The sequence below is a fragment of the Patagioenas fasciata genome, chromosome 10 (genome assembly GCF_037038585.1).
Source record: "Patagioenas fasciata isolate bPatFas1 chromosome 10, bPatFas1.hap1, whole genome shotgun sequence".
Lineage (NCBI taxonomy): Eukaryota > Metazoa > Chordata > Aves > Columbiformes > Columbidae > Patagioenas > Patagioenas fasciata.
In genome coordinates, this window is record NC_092529.1 from 17,868,715 (window position 1) to 17,884,898 (window position 16,184).

Consider the following 16,184-nt stretch of genomic DNA (forward strand, 5'->3'; position numbering starts at 1 on the left):
AACATAGGCAGGGGAAAAAAAAAACAACATGAACCTTTAAGTCTTAAAAATATGAAAGGGAGCAGGCAGCTATTTAAGTATTCACATCTCTTCTATGACAACTGCGACTATTTCTCTTGTTAGTAGTTTTTCTTTGGATGCATAGAAGTATTGAAAACAACAGGGTCAGACATGTCACAGATTAAATTATTTTTCACAAGATGACACTGTCCAAAGGTCCCCACTGAGATTAACAGCCCTTTGTTTCAGGTACTGTATAGAGATACCACAAAGGTTAATTCTGGCAGCAGAGTGTAAGAGCAGAGAGAGATGCATAGGAGAAAACAGTTGTACGGTAGATTCATGGCAGACCTCACAATGTGTTATATTTAGATTAGAGATGATAGTCAGGTTGCAAACACCTCGGAAGTGTCCCTGCCATTGCAAATCATAACCATAATACCCAGCAGAAGACTATCTTCACCCACAGATGGTTTCTACAGCACTCTACAGTACCAACAGAAATAAGAATATAAACCACATCTTTCTGCAAATTTAATTAATCGGAGCTGAGTGTCTAATTCTCTTAAGCCATTTAAAAAAAAACAGCATAAATTCTTTTCTGTATTAGAGGATTTGATCTCACCATGACGAAGATACAATAAGTAATACTACATTAACTAAATCAATGGAAGTACTCACCTGACCCCTCTGCTCAACATGCTCAGTCCTTGTAGTTCGGACTGGTCTGCAATGACGGCCACTGGGAGTCGATCTTTTCTGCAAAGAACAAAACATCAAATAGTAATCTTTTCTTTGAAGGGAATAGATTTCATCCTTATCTACAAAAAAACAAAAAACTTTATTTCAACCTAATTGTGTGTCGATCCTGTACAATTTTTTAAAGATTTTTCTTAAAAATGTATCTTTACTTAAGATAGCTTGGCCTGTTCATTCCAGTTAGTTTATTTGCAGAACGAAGCCACAAAGCAACCTGTGATTAATATTGTGTCTGTGTAAATATAGTAGCAAGTAAGAATATTCTAATGTTTTTACACTAAAGTATATCCAAAGGCTTTAGGATGGTTACTTTTGATTTGACATTGCAGCAACTCCAATAATGTCAGCGGAGATACTACTAATTTGCATGAATTATGTCCCAATTCAGTTTCATTGATTTCAGCACTGATTTTCATCTGGAAGAGTCCCACCATCCCAGATCTTTGTCTTTCAGTTCTGCAGGGAGACTGAAATGTCACTGGAGAGCCCAATTCAGCTAAACAGGGATTAAGTGAGCTAGATTTAAGCAGGCATTTTTAGTTTCTTTCCTTGAGATGGAGAAATTCCATCATGAAAAAGGATCTGAAGAACAAAGAGCTCGATGTTGTAGGAGATGAATGTCCACCACACCAACTAAATCACCAGGCAGAGCAAACTAGAGACTGTGGGAGTTAAAAGCATCCACGGCCGCAACCTCAGCAAAGGAGTCAACTCTGCAGCTTCTCCAGTAACAGTGCTACGGCCTCTGATCCACTCTGAGAGGACACCCATTGTTACTCCGCATTTTATTCATTAGACAGACTTCGAAACACTAGCTCCTGGTCACTCAGCGGTCTTTTTTGATGATAACAAGTTCCCCGCCAAAGAGAAGAAGAAAGTGAACTATGTGATCAGAAATATCACAAAATGCTGCTCTGGCTGCACTGCAGGCTGTGTAATGTAAACTCTATCAAATAAACACTCCCAGATATTTTCCTACTCTCCAATTACCGCACTAGAAATGCTCAATAATGTTCAACAAATGTATGAAAACAGCATATGTCAATACAGCATTTTCTTCAAACTGTTCTATTTTGGATTCCTGTTTTGTTCAATTAACACCGCTATAACTGACTCACTGATCTCAGATGGTCATTACATATGATCTGCTTGGGAAGAACAGGAGTTTTGTGAGCACTGAAAATCTATCGTTAAGCAACTTTATAGCAGTGACACACACAGGTGAACGTCAGAAAGATCTGAGGTGTGATGCTCAAAGGTCCTTCTCAAAATGGTGGCAAAAGGTACATCCCTAGGGCTGATACTGAGGCTGAGCAAAGCCTGTGACTCTCTTCCTCCAGACGGAAGAGAACAGAGACAAAAACACCTTTACATCGGATGTCATTAGTGATCACACATTGTCTGTTAATACTAGTAAGAGTGATATTATTTTTTCTTAAGTTTCTTGTGTGCACTTCTTCCATTTGCTTTTTCCTTTGTGTATTAACAGGAATTCAATTATTTAACAGAAGAGGACAGCAGAACATACTTTTGGCTTAGTCAAAAAAGCAGTCTAAATCCCAGCATGGAAACTTAGGAAGAAAGGTCGTTATTGTAGCTGGGAGTGGTGGTCCTACACTGGCAAACATCTATATATTTTATCTCTTTCAAAACCCCAAATCTCTTCATGCCAAATAAGCCACTAGTGATTACAGTTAGTGTTATTCTACAGTGATGCTGATCGTGCTAAGTACCACCCAGCACAGCTGTGGGCCCTGTGTAGAAGACCGTCTGATGTAATTTCACATACAGCACTCAGAGAAAAAGAGGTGGGAAGGACAGAGGAGCACGTGTAGCTCTCCCCTGGTTATGGAGCAAAGCTTGCTGTTTGAGCACTGGCAGGTAAAAAGCTGCTGGTGGCGACTGGTTAGGGTACTGAAGCAAAACTTGAGAATTTCATGGCTGTGAGAATTTCATTTCACGTGGGTGTTTGCCAGCTGTGTGGGAAGCAGAGAAGGCAGAAATGTTGCCAGGAGGATGCTCTGGAGGGACTGCGGTCCCTTGTGTGAAAGAGGTTGGGTGGTCCTGAACTGCCACTGCTCAAATGGAGCTGTAGCTTGTGAGCCAGCTGGGAGAGAACGTGTGCAGGCTCAGAGATGAAGAATAAATGGTAGGAAACAGGTCAGGGATGGAAAAAGGAGTGTTGTGAGTCAGCCAGTCAGGGCGAGTAGCTAAAGCCACATAGAGGACAAAATTCAAAGGTCATGCACTGGCATAACTGTTTTCCTGCTGGAAACTAATGACAAGTTAAAGGTCCAGGACTCTGATGACTTAACTGAGAATAGGGCCGAATGGTACACTTATTTAAAAACATATTCAAGCATCCAAGTATTGTATCTATCTAAAATGAAAATATTTATGAGCTTGACTGAATCAGAATCCAATAAAGTGGGAGAAATGCAACTGGTCTTCAAACATGGTTCAGATAAACTCTGAGAATCACCACACAGCACATGCACCCCAGACTCCCCTGAGAGTTGTGCATTAGAAACCATTTGTAAATTTATTTTTCTAGTCCTAAAGACAAATTCATTTTCCACAAGCCTAGAAGACTCTTTTGCTATTAAATCACCATCAGAAACATCAACAAAAGGTCATTTTGTCAGTGTTCTCATTTTATATTGCTAGACCCAAACTTCCCTGCGCCTGCCAGGATCTCTCTGCCTGAGGCGCTCTCTTCCCCTGTTGCTCAGGTGAAGGCAGCTGCTGTGTGGATATAGTTTACAGTGTGCTTTGAAATTATTCTCTAAATAAAACTTGGGTTCTGTAGGCTGTAATAGGCAGGTATAAATAACGAATGTGTCTTTGGTTTAAATACACCAAGTAAAACACACATCCCTAATGTAGAGTAAGAAATATTTCTGGATAGAAGCAGGAAGGTACAACATTGTATCTTAAATAAAAGCTAACATCAATGAGCATTTCTAAGATGTATTTGTATTAAAATTACCCTGAAAAGATTTTAGAAACAGGTATATTAAAATGTTCATTTGAAATTGTTATGAATTTTTGTCTGAGGAGCAAGTTCTCTTAAAGGTTTGATTTTCTAACACAGAACTGTTTTAATTTTATGAAATATTTTGCACTATATTTTAATTAAAGTTATAATTACAGAACTAAATATAATTAGCTTCTTTCTTCAAAAGAAATTGGAAGTGAACTTACTTTATTAAATTTTCAATTTGTTTCCTGCAGTGTTATATAGTTTATTCTAATTAATTGAATGAGATCTCATAAATATTTTATCAACATAGGGATGTGATTAACAGCTCGGGTTTTGTGTGGTTTTCTTTTTTCCTTCCAGCTTTCTTCTTCTCTGCATTACCATTCCTTCAGTCTTCATGTGCACTCTCCTGCCTTCAGTGACAACTTAAATACGAGAGCCCTGCCAGAGCCCCTCTCTTCCACAGCAAAATGTTGTATTTTAGCAGTCTTGGCCATAGGAAGCCATTTCTAAGTTCTCTTTGGGAATGTCTGTTATCTAACGGAGCCCTCATATAACACAGACCACGGAAGTGACACTAATTTCTTGTGTGATTTATGACTTCCACACTGAATAGCTTCCTGCAGAATCTTCTCTGCTTTCACTGTGTGTGTGTGCAGCATATTTGTTTATTCTCAGAGCAGATAAAGCAGAAAGGTGTAAGAAGGATTGCAACCCCGCATCAGCACACCCTACTCTAGAGATTAAAAAATGGAGCAGAAGGTACATGTCACACAGCCTCCTGGTTCCTGCTGGGTTGCAAAAGGCTCCATTCTTACATGGCAACTGTGGGATTTAAGTTTAGAGGTGCCAACTGGAGCCGTTGTGCTTTGAGCCTCTGGCCTGACCTGCTCAGCCTCCCATTTGCCGTGTGGACATTGAGCAGAAACACCACCCTCGTGCCCTCAGGCCCCTTGTACAAGATCAAGAGCTTAGCACCGGGGGAAAACACTTCAGGGTCTGCACAGGCTCACAAGGAAAGGCAAACCCTGCTTCAGAGCATGTCAAAGCAAACAAAAAGGGAAGGAGGACATGTAGGTGAAGTGACCTGCCGGTAGTTACACACTGTATCAGGACAAACATCAGAATTTGCTCTCCTAATCCCCAGTCCAGTGCTGCCTCCCTCCCCATCATTACTAAAACTGGATGATTATAGTTTATGTTGGAAACGCTGCTCTGCAGTCACAGTGCTGAGTAGATATACTTATCAGTACGGCTAGCTAAGCAAATAAACAGCCTGTTGATTGTATCAAACAGAATAAAATGTAAGTACAACTGTATGTAAACTGAATAGTCAGAAAGTAAGAAGATAACCATTTGTATCAGATTGAATCTCCATCAGTCCCTGGTTTAAAGGAGAAGGGACTGGTGTTAGAGAGTAACACTGTGTTCTTTTAATATATTCCAGATTAATTTAATTAAGCACTGCTTTGATAATATCAAAGGAAAGATTAAGCCTTCACCACAACCTTTACCATCCAGCAACATCAAATGTATGGGATAAATTGAACAAAAATGAAATCCATCTGTATTTTATCTGTCTATTTAGCTCAGGCAGGCATTGTGTCACTTGCCCATCTTGTACTGTTGACAGCAACAGACTGAGTATCTTTTCATATCTAAAGAACGAATTGTTCTCTTGCAAGCCTACTTCAAAAGTCCCAGTGATGCTAGCTGGAAGTGTACACATCTCTCCCTGGGAAAAAAAAATCCCCTCGTTGTTTTTCCTGTTCATATTTTCCCTTACTACTTTAATTTAGGGCAAATTGTGGAAGTAGAAAAGTGCATCGGATATTTTTTTCTCCTTCTGTATGTAGTACAAAACTGGACAGTGTCCATCTGCATGCACAGTAATGCTTCTTTTGAATTGTGAAGTAAATCAGTGGAAATCAAGTTGACAAGAACCTTGCACTGATGATTCAGTGATCCTTTTGCACTGTTAATATTGTTTTCCAAAGTCTAAAACTATTTTCCAATCAGTCCAAATTTTGATTGATGGATGAAGTTAACCCTGATGTTTGCAAGCATTTCTTGTGGAGGTCAGAGCTGTGACTGCTGATAGCAGACCTGGATCTGACCTGAGAGCTGTTCTATATTTATCTCTTGTAATGACTCCAAAGTAGCTTTATCATGCTTGGGTCTTCGTCCTCTCTTAATTTACTGTACTTGTCTGAAATTAAGGAGACTCTTACTTGCACAGTTGCAAAGGCAATAATAATAGTAAAGGTAATTTTTATGTGGAGAAGGTCCGCATTTCTCAGCTCCTAATGCACCAAGAAAGATGAAAAGGTCAAAAAACTTGTTCTGCTGCTAAAATGACAAGATTATGGATATTTTCTAAAATTATTACAAGAGAGGCTTGGGATTCACATGAAATATCTAAAGCACATCTGAAATACTTTAGGTACTGCATTATTAAAGGCAGATGAAGTATATTCTCCAAGTATTTATTTACAACTCTCCAGTGTTAAAGTTCCAAGTGGGGATTCATTCCCTCGGCTGTATATCCCACTGTGTCAAACATCTTGCTCCTCAGGGTAATGCAGCCTCTCATTTTCCTAATTCAGACTTTCTGACCTCTTACTCTCTGGTCTCTCCTGGTCAAAGCCACATTTTCTAAATTCCTTCAACACCATGCTTCAACAAACTATGGTGTTACAGTACTATCACTTTGTCTAGTAAAGGGTATTTTATCTCTTTCTCGTTCTCATTGGTTTTCACAGCCGCAGTCTCATCTTTTACCTTGTAGCATCACTTCAGATACTTTTCCTGTTACCAGATTCTTAACTGCCTGCTGCAGATTTTTTCTCAACATATGGGGAAAACAGTCTTCACACTTTTCTTTCCATTCCACATCCTTGACATAACGGGTGGTTTAAACAGTTTGCATATGTATACACAATAGAAAGGGGAATCTGTGCTGACAGAGAGATAGATGCTTTAAGTATTTTGTTGAAACAAATTTTAGAGAAGGTTCTACCTTTTTTTTTTTTTGAAAGTTTGGAGATGGTTAGAAAGCAGACACTAGTAACTTATTCATAAAGTTAATTCAAAACCACTGGCAACACCACACTCTTTTCTTGCATTTCATCCATTGATGAGAGAAAAAACAACTGAGATCACTGTGCTAGATATGGGACAGGCAGGTGCTCAGATCCCTCCACGGCGGAGGCTCCCAGCTTTGTGGGCTCAGACGATCCCTTTGCACAGTCACCGCAGAGGGACACAGAAATGCTACGGACTTACAAAGCTGTGCTGAAAGGAGAAGTACTGGTGCACATGTTGAGGGAGCTGACACATGGCCTGCTGCATCCGAAAAGATGTTAAATTACAAGATGGAGAATAACTTGTGTCATACCTCTCACTGCCCATTTGTCCAGAATAATTTCTATTTCATATCTGCTTTTTCTTCACAGCAAATTTCTTTATGATAGAAATACTATGAGCTGGATTATGACAAATTGGCATATTCTAATAACCAGGAGACCTTGGACCACCTAAAAGGGCTTTAAACAAAAATGTACCAAAACCAGCTCTGAAGGTTTTCATGTTGTGACCATTCCTGTAAGGGAGGACAAGTGAATAGATTTTTTGATGCTGGAACTTAGATCAATATCATTTTTTATTCTATCTGAAACAAAACCATAATCTGGATTATTCAACCCCTGTGATTTTGTCACAAGATTCACGTGGCATATATACCACAGTATCCTGATCAGCAGGTAGCATCTGTCTTGAGTTTTGTTCTATTTAATTTTATAAAAGTGGAGCTCATGCAAAGACAACTAATTGGAGAGCTGAATACACAACCTACCACCCACCATGTGTCATTACTGGAAATAACTTCACAAAGAAACCACATTTGGAGATGAAAACCTAAGACAGTTTTAACTCCTGATAGTATTCTCTGTTTCATTATCTCTCAGTGACTTGGGATGCTTTTATGACACATATGCACACCACCCACCCCCATGCAGAAGAAATTGGAAGGAAATTTGAGATCCCATATCTACCATAGTGTGTGCTTTACAATGCTTTACGACTTCAAGAGTGGGACAGCTTGGCAGGAAGACTTTGCCTGAGCACAGACACTTTCCCTCTGTATTGTCTGGTGCTGTGACATGAAGGTGTTTTTCTTTGACCAAAAATTTAGTAAAAAGCTGCCACGTGGCACTAGCATTGTTTAATATGCACAGCAATTCCCTTGCTAGGGCTTCACTTCATGGGACAAAAGAGAAACACAACACCGGGACAGAGGCAGATAAAGACAAAAAGGACTTGAGGGCTACAGTGTCACCTCTCTTTAGCTTCCTGGAGAATGACGGAGGAAGGGCGTTACAGTTGTCAGGAAAACTCACTGACCCAAGCCAACTTCCAGTGAAACTGTTGGGGAAATTGTTGGTCACCTGTGCCCTCTCTCCTTGGCAATACTAGACATTCCTCTCAGACAGCTACAGGGCACTGCATGACCAGGCAGGTTTCACCACAAGGAAATAGCAGGTCTCCAGAGTACTCCTGAGAGAAGCAATGGAAAAAATAAGTCTGTATCTGGCTTTTCCAAAAAGCCTCTGCACAAGAGCATATCTGCATACATCCATATCACCTTCAGTGTGATGCTCATCACACTCATTCAGGACACAGCAGGTCAGATATGCAGATGACCAGGGCCATTTATCCCACCGCAGTCAGTCTTGATACACTCGTGCCTTTAAACTACACACCAGAACCAACCGCTGCTCCATGTACCAATCCCGGCTTCGAGAGCATCATTCACCCAGGCACCCTTGGAGTCCTATGACACTTGTTTTGTAGGTCAGATTCCAGTTCATTCGCTTTCACCCATATTGATTAATCTCAACAGTTCTGTCTCCACAAAGTATTAAAGAAACTCTCAATGCTATATTTCTCTTTGTTCGTGTTTTTAAATGGGATCAGTTTGGCAGTTTCAGATAGATGCTTTTTTTTATCGTTACTTGGAGAATACCACAGCATTTACTCCCCTCCAGATTTACATATAACAATATGGGAAAAGTGGAAACATGAAGTTTTTATTTTAGAGGTCCTGTTGCTAAAATGTCTTTCGAAGCTTACAGAAGAACAACATGTCACCCGCTTCTTTTAGTCTTATCATTGCACAATTACAGAGCTACAAGCTATGGTTGAAGCCACTCCAAAAGGATATCCTTTCCTCTGCAGAGAGCTGTTTCACCGGGGGCCAGCTCCCATGGCCTTACACACCTTGAATCATTATTAATACGCTGGTGAAGATCTGGGCCCCAAATATACATAGAATCACTCAAAAAAAGGACAAACCGTCTTTAGTGAATTATGTCCTTGACTCTTTATTGCCCACTCAAACACTTGTACCTTTGTGTTTAGACACTGCTTAGATGTCGTATCAATTTTAACAAAGAACTTCCTGCAAATTTAAAAGGTCTACATCTTTTTTCACTGTCACCATTGAAATCCTTGAATGACTTGCTATCACAAGAGGCTAGTTAAGCAGGATTTTCCATTCTTCATGTTACTTAGATACTTGTTCCTGTTATTTTGTCTCTCAGTAGTTTCTATAACTCTTATCTTGCTCAGTTAATGCAATTAAAATTCAACACAGGTCTTGTAAATCAAGACAACAAAATCACATCTCACTGTAACTTTTAAATTGTCTCAGAAACCGAAACTCTTTTCCAAATGATTTCTTTTTCTCCAATTAACTATGATATATTTAGTGCTTATTTCCAAATATTAAATGCTTCAGTTCAAAAGTGCACTAAGAAAAAAGAAATGTGCAAGGCTTTTTAGCATCATCCGGAGCAAATCTTAAGAACTTGTGACACGCTATTTTTTAGTAGGAAGAAAAACAGACAATTGTGGATAATTTAAATCAAACTACTTTGTAGATTTTTGAACAGCACAACTCTAACTCTGTATCCATAATTTTCACTTTATAATGTACTTTACAGAAGCCAAAATGAAAATTTTAAGAGTTTTGAATACATGTGGGTGTGAAAATGTTATCAAGGGAAACATGACTTTTTTACTGATTTCTAGATAATATACTCACATTTCAAAGAGCTGGATTTCACCTTGCTTTCACCAAGCAGCTGAAAGCATGAAATAAAAAGAAATGGGACAGCGTAGCTCTGTGATCAAGTAAATGATGTGGAAATATGCACTTCGTAAATGAACATAATTATTTTGCAATTAGTTGGAGTTAGGCACAGAGGAAAGGAGACGTTCATCATGTTGACCATTGTGAAAATTCAGCGTGATTAATGGCCTTTAATGCTGTGTGGGAAAGTGTTTGCAGCAGCTTCTAATGCCTTTTCTTTTGGATATGTTCAGAAACTTTCTGATGTAATATTTTTTTATTGGCAAATGTCAGTTATGCAATCTGAAACAGTTCACAAGAAGGGGTTAGTTTCAATATATTTCCTTCCACACATTTCTGACTCACACAAAATACCGAAATTAGCAAACATCTTGTTTGCCAAGAAGTTTCATTTCCTGGTCTAATAGACTGTCAGTATTTTCAAAATGATTGAAATGAGGATCTTAAGTGATACAGCATGAGATGCTCAGTCACTTCGGATTTTTCTATTTCCAATTTCATCCTACTTCAAAATTATCATTTCCAAAATTTTACAAACTGCCACAGACTAGGAAACCCATTTCCCACCCAGGTGCAGTATCAAGTACTCCTGCATCCAGCCAGGTGCTCCTGCAGAGAGAGATGTGTCTGCTTCTACAACGCACTCTCATTTAGAACTGATTGCAAATTGCTTGATCCTTTTTTTATCCCATATTGGAAGACGTTGGTTATTTAGCACTGGACATTCAGGTTCTTTGGTTCTTCTGGGCATTTTATCCATGCAGGTATAATTCAGGGCTCAGATAAAGGGCAGAGACTTAGATGAGAAATGTTATATTCTGCCAAGGGTTTAATGGATATGACTATAATGCACTTAGATATAACTGATAAGAAAAAGGTAAGCGATGAACAGCAAGTGACAGTACAAACTTTAGGCAAGTTTATAACCACCTTAACATCCCTGATAAATCTGTGCCTGTGCTATACTTGCTAACTTGCCTCTATCTTGTCAGTATTAGGTCTGAACTCCCAGAAACAGTCTGGTATGTATTGTGCACCTGTGAGCCAAAGACAGTTTACACAACACAAAGTGGATAGCCCATGGTAGCAGTATTTCTGCTGGGAAGACTAGAGATGGAACAAGAGACACCATATATCTGTGAACACCCTGGGGGGACCTCTCACATTGGTATCATTTTATAATCCTTTAAACTGCTCTCTGTGAAAGGGGATAACTTCTAGGAAATCCCAGGAGACTCTGATGACCATTAGCAACTCTATAAAAGGGGAAGAAGTTCAACCAGTAGCTTTTTACCACAACTAAACAACAGGTACTGGAAGTGATCTGGAATTCCAGCTTGATTTTATGAGGACAAAGCCACAGAACCACACCTGTCCTTTCTTATGACCACCTACAACCTTTCCTGGAGCTCTGCAATCCAAGGAAACAGAAACAGACTTTCCCCTATTAGGACCAAAATTGAAAACGTTGCACTTTACAGAGCTTATTTTCTGCTCAGTTTGCTCCTTGCGTGCAGGCTGGAGTCCTCTTTGGTGAGGACTGAGAGAGGCATCTCCCTAGATATGCTCACCAGAACAGATGTTGGTTTTGGGCTGGGGGAGGGAGCAGGGAATTGGAGGTTCCTGCCACCAAATGTTAGAGCAACCCTGAGCCTGCTCTACCCTATGCCCAGGGAACAGTACCCACGTTCTCAGCCCAGTACTGATGTTAGGAGAGCTAAACTTGGTAGTAAGGAAGCACATGGCTTCGGAGTTTGCACAGGGGAAATTAGAGGAGACAGTTTGGCAGAGCCCAAATGGAGCACACTAGTAGTGTTATTCAAATATTAACAGCTGCCGGAAATTCAGAAGAGCCAGCCAAGTTGAAAAATGCCCCGTGCATCTGCCCTTTTGTAACCATGTGCCCAACCCATATTCTGTCTATGCCAGGAGCAGTATTCCCTCTCTGCAAGGCATTCCAGTTGGCACAAATGCCTACCTGGATCACTGCCGGTACCTGGCAAGCGTGCTGCAGACAGCAGTTGTTCTCCAGTCCCTAACCTCACCACGTTCACTGAAACCCTTCCAATGCTGCCAGCACAGGGCCTGGTAGAAGAGGGGAAGTGGTTTCCTCTCCTCTGGACTGAATAACACCAGGAACTGAGGCATTCTTACCATTTTGATAGCACTCATGGCTAATGATGGAAATATACAACTGTAAGTAAGACTTTTCTGATAATTTAGCCCCTCACTGGCTACTGGATTTATGTCCCACAGCTGGTTGTGATGATGAAGTTAGCTAAGTAGAGGCCATCAGCTCTTTGGATGGATTAGGCCATGGCTGCCACACCTAAGGCACGCGTACATGCGTTCCTTTTGGATCAGTCAATACGTTCATATTACTGTTAAATTAGCTGTCTCAGGAGGCAAAAATGTGGTAGTCACAGAAACATGCCTCTCACATCTTGGGCACCTCAGCAGAGCTGTTGCTGGGCTTGTTAAACAAACCCTATTGTTAGGGATTGCAACAGTCTCAACACTCAGGTTAGGTGGCTTAAAGATACCTTAGATATGTTTATAAGCTCTGTATTCATGGCAATGCAGACATACCCTGAGATCACAAACTGATTACTGCCAGAAGGAAGGAGAGAAGCACACCATAGCAATAGAAACATCCTATCAGTCTAGTGTGTTATGTATACCTACCATCTACTATCACTGTCATTAATCCACTTTACTGCAGACATGTCAAGGGTTCTGAAGGAAATTCTCCATTTCAGCTCCACCCTAACTGCCGTGCTACAGCCACAGAGGAGGAGACCTCCATTGCCCCAGAAAGTTTGTAAGTGAAGAATATCAGACAAAAAGAGGACAGGAAGAACTGTTGGACATTGGGACCTGGCAGGGGAGGACAGAAAGTGCCAAAGAGGCAGGAATGAATGTAGATCTCCTGAACCTTAGCCATAAAATCATCTTTCCTATCAGGTCCTCATCTGTGAACACTGGACACTGGGTTAATGACCCTACATATTAGACTACAGCATCAGACTCAGAACTGAAAGCTCCTGGATGATCTTCTTTCATTTGTATTTCTTTTTTTGGTGCATAATTATAAGCGTGCCCATATGCATTCATCACATGTACCACAACTTCTGTTGAATAACTAGGTTTTTTTCAAAGAGAAAGCAGGACAGCAAGGGACTTTTCCACTTAAAATTATACTGCTCCAATGAATCACGGCTGTCATTTCAAAGCTATTTATTGTCTTAACAATGTTCTTGCAGAAGACTATTTCATTTAGTGATTTGGAATGTAAGGACAATTGTGGGGAATAAATAACCATGCAAGCCATAGGATCAAAAATCCACAAAGATTTCAGAACATATGAAAAGAAATGTATTTTAAAAAATCTCAGACACACAATATAAAAGATTCAGATTAAATTCTCATAGCTGTAGGGCTTTTGCTTGCTATTCATGAGAGCTATGGAATTTGCTTCTACTTGACATCAGAAATGCAGATTCAGTGAATTCATTTAAGACAAAATTGAAATCTTATCTTTTTAGACTGGCTTTTCCAGCCTTAAATACAGTTCAGTTTTAAAGCTCCTAGATATTATTTCATGTAAAGCTATCTGAGATCCTTTGTATTTTCTGTCCTATATACATTTAGTTTTATTGTATTCAGTTCATGTGCATTATAAAATACGATTGAAAATAGTCGAAAGATGACAAACTGGATAATGGGAAAGGCAAACTAGTCATTTTCTAATGTAAAAGGATAAATACAACAGAAATTGAAGGATGCCTCTAAACCATATTCTTAAATACGAAGACATATTTAGCAAATTAATATACCACGGGGATTTCCGCATCCCATTTCTTTAGCTGCCACGCATTGCTGTGTGAGTATGGGGACCAATTCTGAATTGTACTGCTCCACCATACCCCCATTTCTACCTGCTCACACCACAGCACTTCCCAGTGTTGCTCTTTCTTCTTCTTTAAATGTGAAATCTCCATTTATTCTCTCTTTAGTTTATACATGCCACCTGGAGTACTGCACAAGTAGCCTGCTGACCAGGCAGAACAAAAGGGTCTTCTCCAGAGCCCTAGTACAGTAGGGAATACACATGTCCCCTTAGCCAGTGAACCAGCAGGAGAGAAGATCAAATGTCTTTGCTCAGTTGCCAAAAGGCTAAAGCATTGTTGAACACTAATGTATAGCTACGTCATAGTCATACTGAGCCAAAATCAACTTATTGTCAACAGAGGCAAATTTCAACTTAGCAACCTTTTCTGAAGCTTCAGTAACTTCATAAACCCATAGGCAACCAGTCCCCTTTTGCTTTTGTCAAAGGTGAATTTTGTTGAATTACAAACTGCTGCTTTAAATGTTATGGTTGAGTATTGACTTCCCTTATATTTAGCACTGCACAAACACATGACCTGACAAGATTTATTATCTCAACTCTTGGGAAAAGTCTAGGAGTGAATAAGGACAAAAAAGGGAGAAATCTGTTTTGAATTTGACTCAGGTGATCACATAGTTTAAATATCAGAGGTGCTTCCAGCGAAATCTTTTATAAGAACTCAGATGTTCTTGCTTAATCCAAGTGTCAAGGCCTTCTGTCATTCCTTCTTACAGTTACCCTCTCACCCATTCAGGAGATACAGCCAAGTATTTCTGCATTCCTAAGTGACAAAAGGTTTAGTTCAATTTCTGCCTTTAGTTCACTAACAAGGGTGGCTGCAGCTGCTCAAAGTCTACAGTCAGTCATTTGCTGTTTGACCCTCATTCCAGCCCCACGTACACTGTCATGCTGGAGTGCAAATCCAACTCAGGTCAACGTGCCCCTCTGGTTTGTTAACTAGGAGCACGGAGCAAACAGCAAAGTAAAGGACTGCTGCACCCACCTGCCTGTGGAACAAGGATTTGTGCTGTCAAAACTCATCATATGTTCTAAATGGTTGAATGAGCAGAACTTTTTTTCTAAGGAGAAACAGAATTTCAACTAAATGTTTTTCAGCTTTCTGGGAGGAGTTTTCCTTACTAAAACCAGTTCTGCCTCAATCTGACCGATGCAGGCTGAAACAAGACTGTCATTTGTCCCATCTTGATCATCATTCTCCATGGGCAAAAGCACCGAGGAGGGCATGTTTTCCAGGAGGCAAATGTGCATGGCTGACTGCTGTGGTGCAGAGAGAAGGACCAGGTTCAGCCTCCTGCCATCCATGATGTTTCCAGTATCAGCTGTTTACATCACGTCTTTACCACCAACGAGTGAGCAGACAAGCACCACACAGCAGAGCCAGAACAACCTGCTGGAGGTCTGTTTGCTCACACTGCCCATTTCCCCTCCTCCTAATTTCAGGGAAAACTGCTGCAGAAGAAAGAAAAAATCAGATGAACTATTTTCATGGTGCTATACCCTCTAATTGAAGAATCCTAAACTACAAATGGGACATACATTCCTGTGCAACATACAGGGCTGTCTGAGTGCATGCACTCATGTCAGCTATAGAAGCAGGTAGCACTCCACAGGAGATCAGATGGATCATTGTCCTTTAACTAAAGAATTCATAGTAGCTTCTGACAACTTATTTACGTTACATTCCATGTCATTGGTAAAAACATTTCTTCTGTGCCTGCATTTGCAACAGTCCATCAGTTCCTACCAGTCCTCTTTAAGGGTGTGAGACTACTCAACAGGCTGCTCTGCAACTAAGAAATAACAGCACTGCGAGTCTTAAATTGTAAAAAAAGGCATGTTTTCTACATGAAGACTTTGAACTTGAGGAAATGATGTCTGAAAATGACAGTGGCAGTAGTAATAATCAAAAAGCTGAAGTCTTTGCTGGGATAAATAGACATTGTTCTAGTTACTTCATTTTAATCAGCCTACTCTAGCAAGGAATTTGGCTTATAATTTGTATTTTAGAAAGACCCAACAACTTCTGATATTTATAACTGATTTTGGTCCAGAATCATCAAAGGAATGCAGAACAAAAATTTAACAACTTCCTTAAAAAACATTAGCAGAGCTAAATTATATCATGAATATGAAAAAAGCACAGCACGCAGGCAGCAGAAAATGAAAGGCAGATTGGTACAGTAAGATGAGAGATCAAGGTGCAGAAATATCAATTCAAATATTCTAAACATGACTTAAATATTCATCAGCTTGTTCTTCTGCATTTTACAGTTCATTCATCTGTGACTCAAGGGTCATACGATAGCAGGCACGGACTGAATCAGGAAACCCATCTTTTCCAGCTTTAGACTGAGCTTTGCACGAGAATAGGCAAATAG

General features: G+C 40.0%; 1 long non-coding RNA gene across 1 annotated transcript in view; it reads right to left on the minus strand.

The window, feature by feature from the left end:
• Positions 1-680: 680 nt before the first annotated feature.
• The window catches only part of LOC139828738 (uncharacterized), a 41,817-nt gene continuing 26,313 nt past the window's right edge, over positions 681-16,184 (minus strand). The window contains exon 3 of the long non-coding RNA XR_011740631.1: positions 681-759. This is a non-coding gene — a long non-coding RNA (uncharacterized lncRNA). The remainder of the gene's footprint in view (positions 760-16,184) is intronic.